The following is a 15188-nucleotide window of genomic DNA, read 5'->3' as shown; positions in this document are numbered from 1 at the left end:
GTTGTGTTTGTATGTTCATGTGTAGTATATTTGTGGTATGGTTTTGTGTGTGTGTGTGTGTGATGTTTGATGTGTGCTCTGTGTAGGGTGAGGGGTGTGTATTTTGTGTGTTTGATGCTGGGATCAGGCCAGAAGCACGTCTGGAAGGGGGGCCTGTGTTGGGGTCCCCACCTCCTCTGGCACACTTCTGAGTGGTGCCTTTTTGAGATTTTTCCAGGGTAATTAGTTAGGGAAAGCACAACACTCAGAGGAAGAAGTTGAAAGGAAGGGGCCGTGTTACACACTTACTCCCCACCAGACCCTGCCCCTAGTATCAGAACTAAACTTTTTTGCCCCTGGTGACACCCAGTCCTAAAATCTCCCATCCAAAGAGATGCAGACAACGAAGCTCAAGTTGAGAGAAGCCTGCGGCCCAGTGCTACCCACAGAGCAGGAGCTAGAGTCCAGCCTCCTACCTCCTCCCCACAGCAGGCTGACCTTCAGTACCAAAGCCAGCAAGCAGAGCCCATAGTATTCCCAGCAAAAATGAAAGTTCTTCACAGGTGAGCCACAAGGGAAGCCCGAGAATACTGGAGTGGGTAGCCTATCCCTTCTCTAGCAGATCTTCCCAACCCAGGAATTGAACCGGGGTCTCCTGCATTGCAGGCAGATTCTTTACCAACTGAGCTATCAGGGAAGGCCAGGCTCTCCACAAACTTGGCCTCATTTCCCTTTCATACCCACCCATCCAGGGGGCACGATTATTGCATTTTATCAGAGGAGGAAACAGGCTCAGGGGAGACGGAGGTGAAGGAGGCCCCTGGCAGCCACGAGGAGAGAGGAAGTCCCTGGAGACAGGCAGGCGCACTCTTGGCTGTGGGGATCAGACAGGGGAATCAGGGGGGCTTGTGGGCTTTTAGCTCCATGAAGCCTCTGCCTCTTTCATGTCTGTAGAGACACAGGCCCAGAATTGGTGCCAGGAGTGCGTGGGCAATGTGTGGGGCTTTTCCCTGTCTCTCTCTCCATCCTTCCTGGCAGCTCAGCCAGGCCAGGCACCCTCCTACCCACAGATCCCTTCTATCCTCAGGCAGCTTGAGCTGCTAGAGGCTCGCCTCCTACTTCTTAGAAACTGAGGCAACCCAGCAGGGGCCAAAGGGAGCTCCATGGGAGATAGGCTTTTCCAGCAGAAAGACTCAGGCTTCAGACCTTCCCAGCCTAGAGACCTTGGGCAAGTCCCCCTCCCTCCCTGAGCCTCAGTTTCCTCCTCTGTGAAATGGGGAATAACAACAGCTGCCTCCTGGGATGGTTGAGGGACCACAGGCGGGTGTGTGAAGCACTTGGCACAGGCCTGGCACAGGGAGGCACTTGATTGATGTATGTCCTGTTCCCATCCCCTGCTGCCCTGGTAGGCACGAGTTACAGCAGACTTGACCAGTCCAAAGGTCCCTCCCCTCCTGGCCCCAAGAGAAGCTGCAGAAGAAAGAGAAACAGCAGTTCTTGGAAAGTCACCATGAAGTCCTCCCTGGAACAGGCGGGACAGTCATCAAGTTGCCAATGGGTGGCCACACCAACCACCGGGGCTGGAGAGGCCCTCCGTGACCTCCCAGCTGCCTCGCTCTGAGTTCTGTGGTCCTATTCTCCACTCCGTGTCTACCCCTGCACAGGCCACCAGCATCAGATACTTCCCTGTGGGACTCATCTCACTCCACCCTCCCCTGCTCAAAGCCTCCCCTTCCCCCATTCCCACACTGGCATAAAGTCCTTTATGCCGGAACATTCCAGAGCATTCTCGGTCTGGCCGGTACCCACCGTGCTCTCTCCTTGAACCTCCTCACCCTGCACATCAGTTACAGCCAGTCCCACGTGGGCACCTGGTTTCATTACCTGTGGGAAGAGCTTAGTCCAGGCCTGGCACACAAGGGACCCTTTAGCAAGGCGGATCCACAGTTGGCAGAGACATCAGGCTTATGTCCCACAGGATTTTGGGCTTGGGATGTCATTGGTCTCCTCTGGCAATTTCTGACTCACACCTGAAGACCTACTTTAGTCTTCACCTCCTCCAGGAAGCCTGCCTTGATGCCCACCCCTCTAGGCCAGTGTAGGTGTCTTCTTCCCAGGTGGAGCTGCCTGGTGGCCCCCAGCCCTCCTGTCGCTGCTGTCTTATCTGGATAAATTTAGTCCCCACTCACCAGCCTGGCATGTCTTCCCCACAGTCCTTGTGGATTTCAGTAGGGCTTATGTCCACCCATAAGGCTTCTCTGGTAGCTCAGTGGTAAAGAACCCACCTGCCAAGCAGGAGATGTAAGTTCAATCCCTGGGTTGGGAAAATCCCCAGGTTGGGAAGATCCCCTGGAGGAGGAAATAGCAATCGATTCTAGTACTCTTGCCTGAGAAATCCTGTGGACAGAGGAGCCTAGCGGGCTACAGTTCACAGGGTCGCAAGAGTCAGACAGGACTGAGCATGCACACACAGTTTTATGTCCACGCATAGGTCCTCCTTGCTCTCAGCCCCTGCGGCTCCCATCTGTCCCCTACCTCATCCCAAAGGCCTTGCAATGCAGAGTTAATTTGGAAAACAGAGTTTGCTGCCCTTCTGCAAACAGCAGAGAGCAATTCCTGCGCTGAGTACAAAACAAGCTGACATTCAGAGGCAGGCAACACAATTCTTAGGAATTTTTCAATTATCCCTCCCCCCAGAGAATCTCTGCCAGCTGGGAGTAGGGGAAACCTGACCTCTGGGAATGTTCTGGAAATTCCTCCCTTCCCCCACCCTCCCAGGCTCAGAGACCGTCCCCTCTTCCTGTTACGTTGAAGAAGTTTGGCTGGCTGGTTGTTTGGAGACCCTGGGTGTGGGTGTGGGGACCCACCTGAGACAGAGTAGTCACTGCAAAGGCAGCTGCTGACTGTTATCTCACAGAGCCTGTGATCTCACAGAGACTGTTATCTCACAGTTGCTCTGGCCTGAACTGTGTCCCCTCCCAAGTTCCTATGTTGAAGTCCCAACCCCCAGGAACGCAGAATGTGCCTGTGTTTGCAGACAGGGCCTTTGAAGGGGTGATTACATTAGAATGAGGTCCTGAGGGTGGGTGTGAATCCAGTAATACTGCCCTTATCAGAAGGGGAAATTCAGTCCCAGACTCACACAAAGGGAAGACCATGTGCAAACACAGGGAGCAGGCTGGTGCTATCTGCAAGCCCCGGAGAAGCAACCCTGCGGACACCTTGACCTTGGACTTCTGGCCTCCAGAACTGTGAGACGACGCACTGTGGTTGGTCAACCAGCCCGCCTTCCCGTTCTCGTAGGGCAGCCAGGGAAGCAATACAGAGGTTTTCATGTCCCTCATTGTGCTCTCATCATGTTCATGGGCTTGTCTCCCTTTACAGACTGAATTCCCCCAAGGCACTGCACAGAGCTGGCCTGTTTATCCCTCAAAGCCTTGCTCTGCATCCTGAGAGGTGTGGAGGGTATTTCCTGGGTGAACACTTCCAAGATAAACAGAACTATGGTTCATAGGCTCCTGAAGTCAGCAAATGCTGGCAAGCAGAGAGACCCAACCGTGCAAGTCCCTTCCTCCTTGGTGGCCCCCTCTGGAGCACCTACGTGGCCTCCGGTTTGACCCTCCATAGCCCTGAAAGGAAGGCTCCCCTCCATTTCACAGATGAGTAACTGAGGCCCAGGGAAGGCAAGTGATGGTGCCCAGGGTCATTCATGTAGTCAGAGCCATTAGGCAGGCAAGCCCCCAGGTCCCAGGATGGGTCTGAGACGGGGAGGGCGAGGGGTGGCCGGCTCTGCAGTATGGCAGGCGCTGCAGTGTCCCACCCTCGGAAAGAGACAGACAGGACCTGGGATTGCATCCTGACTGCTAATCTTGGTGAGCAAGATATTCACCTCTCTGAGCTGAGCCTCAGGTTCCCGCGTTTGTAGGGCAAGGCTGAGAAAGATGAGCCAGCAGCTGCCGTGCTTAGCATGGTGTCCAGTCCACAGAAAGGCCTCAAGAAACGATGCTAGTGCTGCTGCTCATGACGACAGGCTTCTGGAATACGCAGCTGGCCCCGCACCTGGCCTTGCAGGAAGTCTGACAAAGAGCTCACCCTGGAAGCTTTTCCTGCCGGTCAGCGTGGGGGGTGGACAACCTCTGTCCCCCTGCTTCTGACCGCTGTCGTTAACCCTCCGCCCGGCCTCAGTGGCCCATTGTCCTCCCTGCAGGCTCAAACCAGGCCAGGCCTGCCAGGAACCAGCGGCTAAAAATAGCCCCCCGCCCCCCACCCCCAGAGTGCTGGGGTCCAGCTGCTCACCTCCTTCCAGGGATCAGGAGCTGCCCCCCTCTTCCCGGCCACTACTCTGGGCGAAGTCCAGCTTGGCCAGCTCCCAGCTCCCTCTCAGGGAGGTCCAAACTCAACACCCACAAAATATTTTGTGGAAAATTCGAGGCTGGCTATAATTCCCTAGGGCAGAGGCTTGGTGCAGACTTGTAGACACGGCCGGCGGAGAGTTTGGGAGGAAGGGCCTGGAAGAACAGGCAAAGCAAAGAGAAAGAGGGAAAGGCAGTCCAGGTGAGAGGAACAGCTGAAGCAAAGGGAGGAGGGAGGAGGCTGAACAGAGCAGTGGGAGGCTGTGGGACGTTTGTTGGGAGAGCAGGAAGGGAGTCTCCAAGGGCAGCTCAGACTTAGCTGAGCAGGTCCTTGAATGCCGGGCAAGGCTTTCCTGACCTTCAAGGCCACAGCTTGCCAGCAGTCGGTGCCTGAGATGCCGTCACTCCTCGGGCCTCCTTTGAATCTCCTCCCTAAGGGATAGTCACAGCCCTGAGAGGAGAGCCAAGGGCTGGTGAGGATGGAGAGAGGTACCTTCAGAACACCCCACCCCACCCCAGGAAGGGGGCTTCTCACCAGTGACATCATTAGTGACTCCAGAGGCTCTGCCTGGGGGCTGTAAAGACACTGAGCCTGCAGCCATTCAGGTCAGCTTTCAAGAGCCTGCTTTCAAGGCCCTGGGGTGGATTTTGGGGACCCAGACAGCCGTTCAATTCTAGCCCTACAGGGGCTCACGGTCTAGGATGGAAAGAGACAAGTGAAGAGGCAACTCCAGGGCTGGGTCACCTGAGCACAGAACTGAGAGGGCCCAGAGAAGAGCCCTCCTCCAGATTTGGGAAGTCAGCAACGGGCTCCTGGAGGACGCACCCCTTGACCTGAGTATCAAATGTTACGGAGGAGATGGCCAAGGGTAGAGGCAGCAGGAACCGTGTTTCAGGCAGAGCAGAGTGTATGCAGAGGCCCTGGGGTGCAAGTTTGCCTGCCTGGTGCGTATGCGTGGGCAGAGACAGGGAGGAGATGTGAGGATAATGAGGCTGGAGAGGTCTCTGGAGACCAGGTTCTAAAGTTTTCTGAGCGCCCTCATGAGCACAAGCACGGCTGTCAGCCACAGAAAGGCTGGTGAATTAAATTCTTGGGAAAAATAACGGCAATGTACCAAATTGAGTACATTAAATCCTATTTTTAAAACTCAGAGTCTGGGAATTTGATGACTGATTATTCAGTAAGGAAGGCCTTACTTATCATTTGTATATTGGGAGTTTGAATTTTGTTAAATTTTTTATCAATTCATATGATCATATGACTCTCTTTACCCTGTGAATGTGGTGGCTTACACTGATCGATTTTTAAGTATTGACTCAGCTTCACGTCACTGGGATAAACTTCACTTGGCAATGATGTATAATTTTTAAAATATATTGATGAGTTATATTTGCTAATATTTTGTTAGGCATTTTTGCATCATATACATAAGGAATATTGGTCTGTAATTTTCTTTCTTTCTACTATCTTTTTTGGTTTGGGTATCAAGGTAATACTGGCTTCCTTAAAAAAATTGAGAAGAGCTCCCTTCTCTTCTATTTTCTGGAAGGGATTGTGTAGAATTGGCACTAATTTTTCTTTCAGGCGCAAGTGTATTTTAAGCCTATGAAACTTGTCTGCTACCACCCCATTGGCCAAAACAAGTCACATGGCTGCTCCTAATGTCAAGGGTGGAGAAGGATGATCTGCCTCTGTATATTTCACCAGAACTAAGCTCTTCTCTCCAGGCTGCAGGCACCCACAGCCCATGGGCCTTCCTAGAACCCATATCTGATTGACTGGGTGCTCCCAGGAAGGACTTTTGAAGACTGTATCTGTGTAACATCAGTTCAGTTCAGTTCAGTCGTTCAGTCATGTCCAGCTCGTTATGACCCCATGGATTGCAGCACACCAGGCCTCCCTGTCCATCAGCAACTCCCGGAGTTTACTCAAACTCATGTCCATTGAGTCAGTGATGCCATCTAACCATCTTATCCTCTGTCGTAACCTTCTCCTCCTGCCCTCAAACTTTCCCCCCATCAGGGTCTTTTCAAATGAGTCAGTTCTTCGCATCAGGTGGCCAAAGTATTGGAGTTTCAGCTTCAACACCAGTCCTTCCAATGAACACTCAGGACTGATCTCCTTTAGGATGGACTAGTGGGATCTCCTTGCAGTCCAAGGGACTCTCAAGAGTCTTCTCCAACACCACAGTTCAAAAGCATCAATTCTTCTGTGTTCAGCTTTCTTTATATTCCAACTCTCACATCCCTACATGACCACTGGAAAAATCATAGCCTTGACTGGACGGACCTTTGTTGGCAAAGTAATGTCTCTGCTTTTGAATATGCTGTCTGGGTTGGTCATAACTTTCCTTCCAAGGAGTAAGCGTCTTTTAATTTCATGGCTGCAGTCACCAGCTGCAGTGATTTTGGAGCCCAGAAAAATAAAGTCAGCTACTGTTTCCACTGTTTCCCTATCTATTTGGTATGAAGTGATGGGACCGGATGCCATGATATTAGTTTTCTGAATGTTGAGTTGCAAGCCAAATTTTTCACTCTCCTCTTTCACTTTCATCAAGAGGCTCTTTAGTTCTTCACTTTCTGCCATAAGGGTAGTACCATCTGCATATCTGAGGTTATTGATATTTTTCTTGGCAATCTTGATTCCAGCCTGTGCTTCCTCCAGCCCAGCGTTTCTCATGATGTACTCTGCATATAAGTTAAATAAGCAGGGTGACAATATACAGCCTTGACGGACTCCTTTTCCTATGTGTAAGTAACATAGGTATGCTCGATTTTAAGACTTATATAGCTACACAGTGGGGTTCCCTGGTGGCTCAACAGTAAAGAATCTGCTTCAACGTGGGAGACTGCCTGCAATGCAGGGGACACAGGTTCAATCCCTGGGTCAGGAAGATCCCCCTGGAGAAGGAAATGGTAACCTACTCCAGCATTCTTGCCTGGAGGATCTCATGGACAGAGAAGCCTGGTGGGCTACAGTCCACGGGATCCCAAAGAGTCACACACAATTTAGTGACTAAACCATCACCACCACCAAAGCTACAGTACTCAAGATTGTGTGGCATGGATGGAAGGATAGAAATGTAAATCAATGAAACAGAACAGAGAATCTAGAAATAGACCCATACAAGTATGGCCAATTGATTTTTGACAAAGATGTAAAAGAAATTCAATGATAGGATGGCTATAAAAAAAATGACAACAAATCTTGGTAAAGATGTGGAGAGATTGGAATGCTTATGCACTGCTGGTGGGAATGTAATCTGGTAGTTTGGCAAGTCCTCAAAAGTTTAAGCTTGAGTTTATGACTCAGTAGCTCCACATCTAGGTATATACCCGAGGACCGAAAATGTATTTCCACACAAAAGCTTGTATGTGAAGGTTCATAGCAACATTGTTCATAATAACCAAAACATGAGAACAACCCCAACATCCCTCAGTTGATGAATGGATAAATAAAATGTGGTATAGTTTGTCATATTTGAAATGTGATATGTGCATTGGAATACTATCAGGCATTAAAAAGAGATGAAGTACTGATCCATGCTATAAAACAATGAACTTGAAAACATTATGCTGAGTGAAAGAAGTCAGACAGAGAAGACTACATGCTGTAGCATTTCCACTTATGTGAAATGTCTAGCAAAGGCAAATCTGTAGAGATCGAAAGTAGATTCCTGGTTGCCCAAGGCTGGGTGGGAAGGGATATGGGGAAGGGAGTGACACCTAATAGGTGTGGAGGTTTTTTAGAGGCTGATGACAATGAATATACTAAAAACCATTAAGTTGTATCATTTAAATAGGTGAATTGTATATGTGATTACATCCCGATTGAGCTGTTATTAAAAAAAAAATAAATCAATGGATGAAGGATATTCTTTCCAATAAATGGTGCTGGAGCAATTGTATGTCTTTATGCAAAAAATAAACCTCAACTTAAATCTCACATTGTGTACAAGAATTAACTCAAAAGGGATCATAGATGTTACATGTGAAACTATACAACTTTTAGAAGAAAACATAGGAGAAAATCTTCAGGACCTAGGGCTTGGTGAAAAGTTCCTAGATATAACACCAAAAGCATGATCCATAAAAGAAAAAAGAAAAAAAGGTAAATTGGCCTTGAGCAAAATCCAAAGCTTTTCTTTGAAAAAGATGCTATTAGGAGGATGAAAAGACAAGCTACAGATGGAGAGAAATTATTTGCAAATCCGATATTTTGCTAAGTATTCATACATAGAAAACATACATGGTTTTTCCAGTGGTCATGTATGGATGTGAGAGTTGGACTATAAAGAAAGCTGAGCACTGAAGAATTGATGCTTTTGAACTGTGGTGTTGAAGAAGACTCTTGAGAGGCCCTTGTACTGCAAGGAGATCCAACCAGTCCATCTCAAAGGACATCAGTCCTGAATATATTCATTGGAAGGACTGATGCTGAAGCTGAAACTCCAATCCTTTGGCCACCTGATGTGAAGAGCTGACTCACTGGAAAAGACCCTGATGCTGGAAAAGATTGAGGGCAGGAGGAAAAGAGGACGACAGAAGATGAGATGGTTGGATGGCATCATCGACTCGATGGACATGATTTTGAGTAAACTCCGGGAGTTGGTGATGGACAGGGAGGCCTGGCGTGCTGCGGTTCATGGGGTCGCAAAGAGTCAAACACGACTGAGCGACTGAACTGAACTGAACTGAACATACACTGAATATATAGAGGGCTCTCAAACTAAACAGTGAAAAAGCAAACATTCTGATTAGAAAATGGGCAAAAGACATGAAGAGATATTTCACCAGAGGACATACAGGTGACAATAAGTACATGAAAAGATGCCCAATATCTCTAGACGTTAGGGAAAAGCAAATGAAGACCTGGATGAGACAGCACTACATACCCATTGGAACAGTTAATACAAAACACAGGGCAACATTACTTGCTGGCTAGGATGCAGAGACCCCTCACAGTCAGCTAGTAAGAGACAGTTTGGCAGCTTCTTAAACATTAAATCTATATTGGGACTTCCCTGGTGGTCCAGTGGCTAAGACTCTGTACTCGCAATGCAGGGGGCCCGAGTTCAATCCCTGGCCAGGGAATTAGATCCCACATGCTGCAACTAAGCCTTCTCATGCCACAACTAAAGATCCCATGCGCCACGACTAAGACCACTGTTTTTTTTTAATTACCTCTATACATTCTTATGATCTACCAACGGCACTCCTGGACATTGATCCTAGAGAGATGAAAACTTGTGTCCACACAGAACTCCCTCCATGATTGTTCATAGCAGCTTCGTATGTAATAGCCCCAAACTGGAAACAACCAAAATGTCTTTCCGTACGTAAATGGTGAGACAAACTACTATTCATGCATACCAAAGAACGCTACTCACTCAGCAATAAACAGAATTGAACTATTGACACAGGCAACAGCTCAGGCGGATCTCAAAGGTTTTACAGTGAGTGGAGGAGACAGTCTCAAAAGGTCACATGCTGTGTGATTCCATTTATATAACATCCTTAAAATGACCAAATTATAGACATGGAGAGCAGACTAGTGGCTGCCAGGAGTTAGGGATGGTGGAAGTGGGGCAGCGAGTGTGACTATAAAGGGAGACCTTTGCGGTGAAAAAGCTCTGTATCTTGATTGTGGTCGTGGTTACACAATCTACACGTGGGATAAAATGACACAGAACTGGACACACACAGAGTACCAATGTCAGATTCTGGTTTTGACCTTGTACTATAATTAAGTAAGATGTAATTGTTGGGGGAAACGAGGTGATGGACGCATGGGACCTCTCTGTACTATCTTTGCACAATTTCCTGTGGATATATAATTATTTCAAAATGGAAAACAAAAACCTCTTTCATGTCGATGAGAACTTGCCCCAGGTAGGTTGGAGGGGCAGGGGCACTTGGAGCAGAGCCGAACTCAGCCCACGGTGAAGAGCCAAGTCCAGCCCAGCTCCTCCTGGATCAGCCAACTCTATCTGACCTGTCAAAGGATGAGGGCGCATAAATAATTGGTGTTCTAAAGCTGCTGAGTGTTGGAATGATTTGTTTTGCAGCATTAGCTCGATAATAGCTGACTAACACACACCCACTTGCCACATCTCCTCTCCACTGCCCTAAGAGGATGGATGTCTGTGGCAGAAACACCTCGTGGTTCCCCAACATCTGCTCTACACGTCTGTTACCCCAAAGTAATAGGACCTCTGTTTTTTATCTGGTCATATGGCTGTCTGGATTCAGACTACATTTTCCAGCCTCTCTTGTAATGAAGGGTGGCCCTGTGACCAAGTCCTAGCCAATGTGATATTAGAGAAAGTGCTACATGACAGTTTCTGGGAGCCTTTTCTCAGAAATCATTGACATCCACCTTTTGCCCTCTCTTTCCTACCCCTTCATCCTTCCCAGATGCAGATGTGATGGCTGGAGCTCAAGCAGCTGTCTTGGACATCAAGCAGAAGTTACAATTTGAAGATGGCAAAAGTAACAAAATAGATGGAACTAGGGTTCCCAATGATCATGGAGATGCCATGCCAACCTGAGGCTGCATATATATCAATTTCCTTTTCATAAGAAAGGTTACAAAGTTCTATCTTATATTTCCTGTCATGCACAACAGAACTCAATCTTCACTTATTCAGTAGCTTCTTACCTTTTTTCATGAGCTCATCCTGTGCACCTACTAACCATGGTAAGGACTACTATATGCTTCCCACCCTTTGAGTAAGTATTTATTAAGCACTTACTATGTGTCAGGCAATGTAATGGTGCTGGGAAAATAGTAAAGGAGCAAGTAAGAGACATGGTCTCTACCCTCAAGGGCTTTGTAGTTGAGAGGAAAAGACAGAGAGCAATGAAATGAATGCACGTGTATAAGTAATAACCATCTATGACAAGTGCCTTAAAAGAAAGGCACAGGCACTTTGTGAGCAGACAAAGGCCCTCTTCTTTGGGGCCCTCTTCTACTCACAGCTATCAAGGAAGGCTTCCCTGAGGAAGTGACATCTAATCTGAGTTCTAGGGGAAGTGCGGTTAGGAATATAGCTTAGTGCTTGTTGCTTAGGCTATCATATGATTCAATCAACCGTGACCTGACTGATATTAGTAGATATTCTGTTTGGAAATATCCACCGTTATTTCATGGAAAACTTTGGTCCCTGATACGCATTGAATTATCTTAATAAAATGATTAAAACTGTTACTTGTATATAGTCTAGTGACAAAAGTGGTTGCAATGTTTTCTGGAATAAATGTTATGATTTAAGCCGAAAAAGGATAAAAAGAAAAGGTCTGCCCTCAAGCCAAGGAGAATCTGAGTCAAGAACCCCCAATCGAAGCCACTAAACTTCTCAGACTGGCACAGGTGAGGCTGCCTGGGAGTTAGGGTTGGGGTCCCAGTTCCTACTCAGCCAGCACACCCTATCGTGCTAAGCCCTAACTTTCTCACTTGTGAAATGGAAACAATACCCAGACCTTCTCGAGGCCTGGTGAGGGTGAGGCATGGAGCGCCCTGGGGGTGAGGCCTGAGCTGCCATTTCTTATCTCCAGCCTGAGCCTGCCCTCCCCCAGCCCCAGCCGTGCCTTCACTCCCATCGTGCTGAGCAGATTCCTTCGTCTTCAACTTGTCTCCTCCAACCCAAGGGACGGGCCCCCCTGGGGGCAGGGGGCCCAGGATACCCCCTCCCCTCCTTCCTGGCTGACCAGGGAGAAGACAGGAAAAGCCAGATGTTTCACAGATGTTGCAGACTTTAAGCAAAACAACAGCACAGAAGCACCTTCCCTGAGGCCCCAGGGTCTATCGCTTGAGGGACTGGGAGCCATGAGGGAGAGGCAGGGGTGAGGGGCAGTCTTCGCAGGAAGAGAGGTGAATCAGACACCTTCCAGGGTAGGATGTGAGCAGGAGGGATACAGGGAGGAGGAGCCAGGCAGGGAGTGGGGGGGTAGGGAGCTCAGGGAGTTTGGTGAGGGCGAGGGGGTGGGAAGGAGGGAAGGTGGCTAACTGGGTGAGCCTGTGGGGCCCTGGCTGGGCAGGAGGCCTCTGGAGGCTATTGCTGACCTACCTCCTTTGCCCCACCTCCACCCCAGGATCCCACTTCACTGGGGAAGAACTTTAGAACCAAGAGGCTCCCAGGTGCTCCTGAGCCACCTCTGGAGGTACTGAGCTCCCCATCACAGGAGGGATGCAAGTAGAAACCCAAGAAGGGACCCAGGCACCAGCCCTCAGTGGGATCCAGATGGTCTCTTCTAGGTTGGAGAGTCTAGGAGGCCGTATCTGCGCCCAGCCAGGCCAAGAGGCCAGTAGCACGAGGGACTTGACTGGTCCACAACGGAGCTGGGTGACGTTGCCACAGGCAGGCCAGGGCTGAATTCCCTCCTGCTGGTATCCACCGCGAGGCACTACTGTGCTGCCCTCTCCCCTTTTCACCCTCCACACCCAGTTTGCCAGCTGACCCCAGCTGCCTGCAGCCAGGCCAAGACTGGGCAGCAGTACAGGAACAGACTGTTTGTGACCTACTCCCTGGAACAGGCTGGCTTCATTCTCCAGCAAAACCATTCCTGGAAGGACAGGGATCTGGGGTCTTCAGGCTCCCCATCCACTCTAATGAAGGTAGAGAGTGAGCTTAGCCACTTCCCCATGACCCTGAAAGTGACATGGTTGATGGCAGCTTGTGCTGGAGGAGCAGGTCCCTGTGCCAGGCCCTGGGCTCAGCTTGCTGCAAACAGCCTCACTGAGTCACCGCCACTCTGAGGTAGGTGCCAATCTGCACAATTTATAGATGAGAAAACTGAGGCAGAGAGGCTACAGGATTTTTTTTTTTTTTCCTCCAAAGATTTGCAGCTTGTAGTAAGTGGCAGAACCAGGGGCTAAGTGAATCCTAGAGCCTGACTCCAGGGCCTGGGCCTTGCACCTCTACACGTTTGCTGCTTCCCTCCCTCTGCCTCAGTCTTCCCATCTGTGAGATGGGGAGGGAGCTGGACAGGACGTGGTGACCTCACAGCTCTCAGATCCCACATCTTGACCGGCCTGGGGTTGCTAGATGGAGACCACATGTGAAAGAAGAAATGGGGAACAGTCCAGACACCATACGGGTAAGAGGACTGCGGCCTAAGGCGGTGAGGGCTGTGCCCAAGTCCCTCGGGAGTCCAAGTGGGGGTAGGGCAGGCAGATCCAGGCGCTTTTCCAGGCTGCTCTCCAGCTGTTCTGTGTAGCCAAAGCAGCTTGGAGGCCAAGGGCGCCGGGTGTGAGTAATGGAAACCAGGCAGTGGGGCCTTCCGAAATGGGAATTCCATCTGCCTGACTTGGTTCTCCTGGCCTGAGGTTTCCATGGCAACTTGGGAATGGGAAAGATGGAGGGCCCAGCCCAAGGCTGACTCCCTGGAACCTAGCGAAAGGAGAAGGTGAGTCTCCTCCCAGACCCAGGGTCCCCTCCTCACCACAGCAAGGCCAGGTGAGCCCAGACCCTGAAGCCCTGAATGCCGATGTCAGCTCTGCGGCTACCATTCTGGGGGACCTGGAGTGGGGTTGCAGTCCTCTCTGGGCCTTAGTTTTCCCAGGTGTCAGGTCCCCAAATCTCCAGGCCTGGATGACACCTGAGAGTGTCATCCCTCACTCTGATCCAGGCGCACATCTCTGTCCCCCATCCCTCTGGGTCATCGAGGCACTGGCAGCTCAGCCTTGAGAAAGCCCTTCACCATTTACGAAGCCAGACAGGGTTCCCTGGCCAGGCCCCCGGCACCGGGGAGAAGACTCAGCCCCACTCCCAGAGGAGCTCACACACCGGTGCTGGGGGAACAGGCTGCAACACTTATTAAACACCTATTGTTTGCCTAGCCCGACATTAGGACCCCAGAGACAACCGTTTCTGATGTTCTCCATGTGCAGGGGGATCCTGGGGTGTCCTTGCCCTGGGCGACCAGCAAGGGAAGGCAGGGAGGAGAGTGGCTGCACAGCCCCCTATCCTTTGCATCTCCAAGTCCCCAGTGGGCAGCCCTGAACCTGAAACCCCACACAGGAAACAAGCTCCAAAGAGATGGGGTCCTCCTGCAGTGACTCTGTCTGCCTTCATCTAAGTCAGCCCAGGCAGCCAGTCCCCACCTCAGGCCACACCCTGGTCCCTGCCTCCAGACCCTCGCAGGTGGTACCTGTAGGCATCAGGGGCAGCTTTTGCATCAGCTTGGCCAGGCTCTCTTCCACCTCTCTAAGCGAGCGCCAGGGCCTCCTCTCAACCTGGCCTTTCCTAAATGTGTATCTCCTGTTAGGTACAGAGGGGAAGTCTCCCTCAGGGCCACAGAAGGACCCGCCCTGTCACCTCCTGAGTTCTTTCTCCATTGTAAAGGCCTCCGTGAGCCCACCTGCCTGCAGCTGCCACCCTGCCTGAGATCCTGACCTCACCCACCTCCACCAACCATCCCTGTGCTCCGGTAAGTTCCCCTAGAATCTCAGAGTGTGGCAGGGCAGAAAAAAGTGGAGGAACTTGCTGAAGGTCACATAGCCAGTTAGCAGCCCAGCTAGGACTCCATCCAGTAGCCAGCAGAGGACGGCAATCCAGAGAGCAGGTTGTGCAGTCAGGCGAGCTTAGGCTGAGCCCCTTGCCGGCTGCCACTTGCCAGCTGTGTGACCTTGGACAAGTCGCCTTACTTGCCTGGGTTTCACATGCCTCATCTGTAAAATGGGGATAACCACCACCTCCCAGGCTTGTGGGAAAGATGCGATGGTAAGTGGAACAAGCCTGGCAGAGCTCATGCACAGAGGCGGCAACTGATTGTCAGGGAGCAGCACCGGCACCGGACAGGAGGCAGGTGATGGCAAGAGAGGAGAAGCATGATTGGCAGCCCCCATCCCAACCC

The 15188-nt window shown here is 50.4% G+C and overlaps 1 non-coding gene across 1 annotated transcript; it reads left to right on the top strand.

The window, feature by feature from the left end:
• The first annotated feature begins 9352 nt into the window (after nucleotides 1-9352).
• On the top strand, nucleotides 9353-9425 carry TRNAA-CGC (transfer RNA alanine (anticodon CGC)). Its single transcript has one exon. It is a non-coding gene; the product is annotated as a tRNA-Ala (tRNA).
• Nucleotides 9426-15188: the final 5763 nt, after the last annotated feature.

Source organism: Bubalus kerabau, chromosome 4 (genome assembly GCF_029407905.1).
Source record: "Bubalus kerabau isolate K-KA32 ecotype Philippines breed swamp buffalo chromosome 4, PCC_UOA_SB_1v2, whole genome shotgun sequence".
Taxonomy (NCBI): Eukaryota; Metazoa; Chordata; class Mammalia; order Artiodactyla; family Bovidae; genus Bubalus; species Bubalus kerabau.
This window is presented reverse-complemented; position numbering and strand designations above follow the sequence as displayed.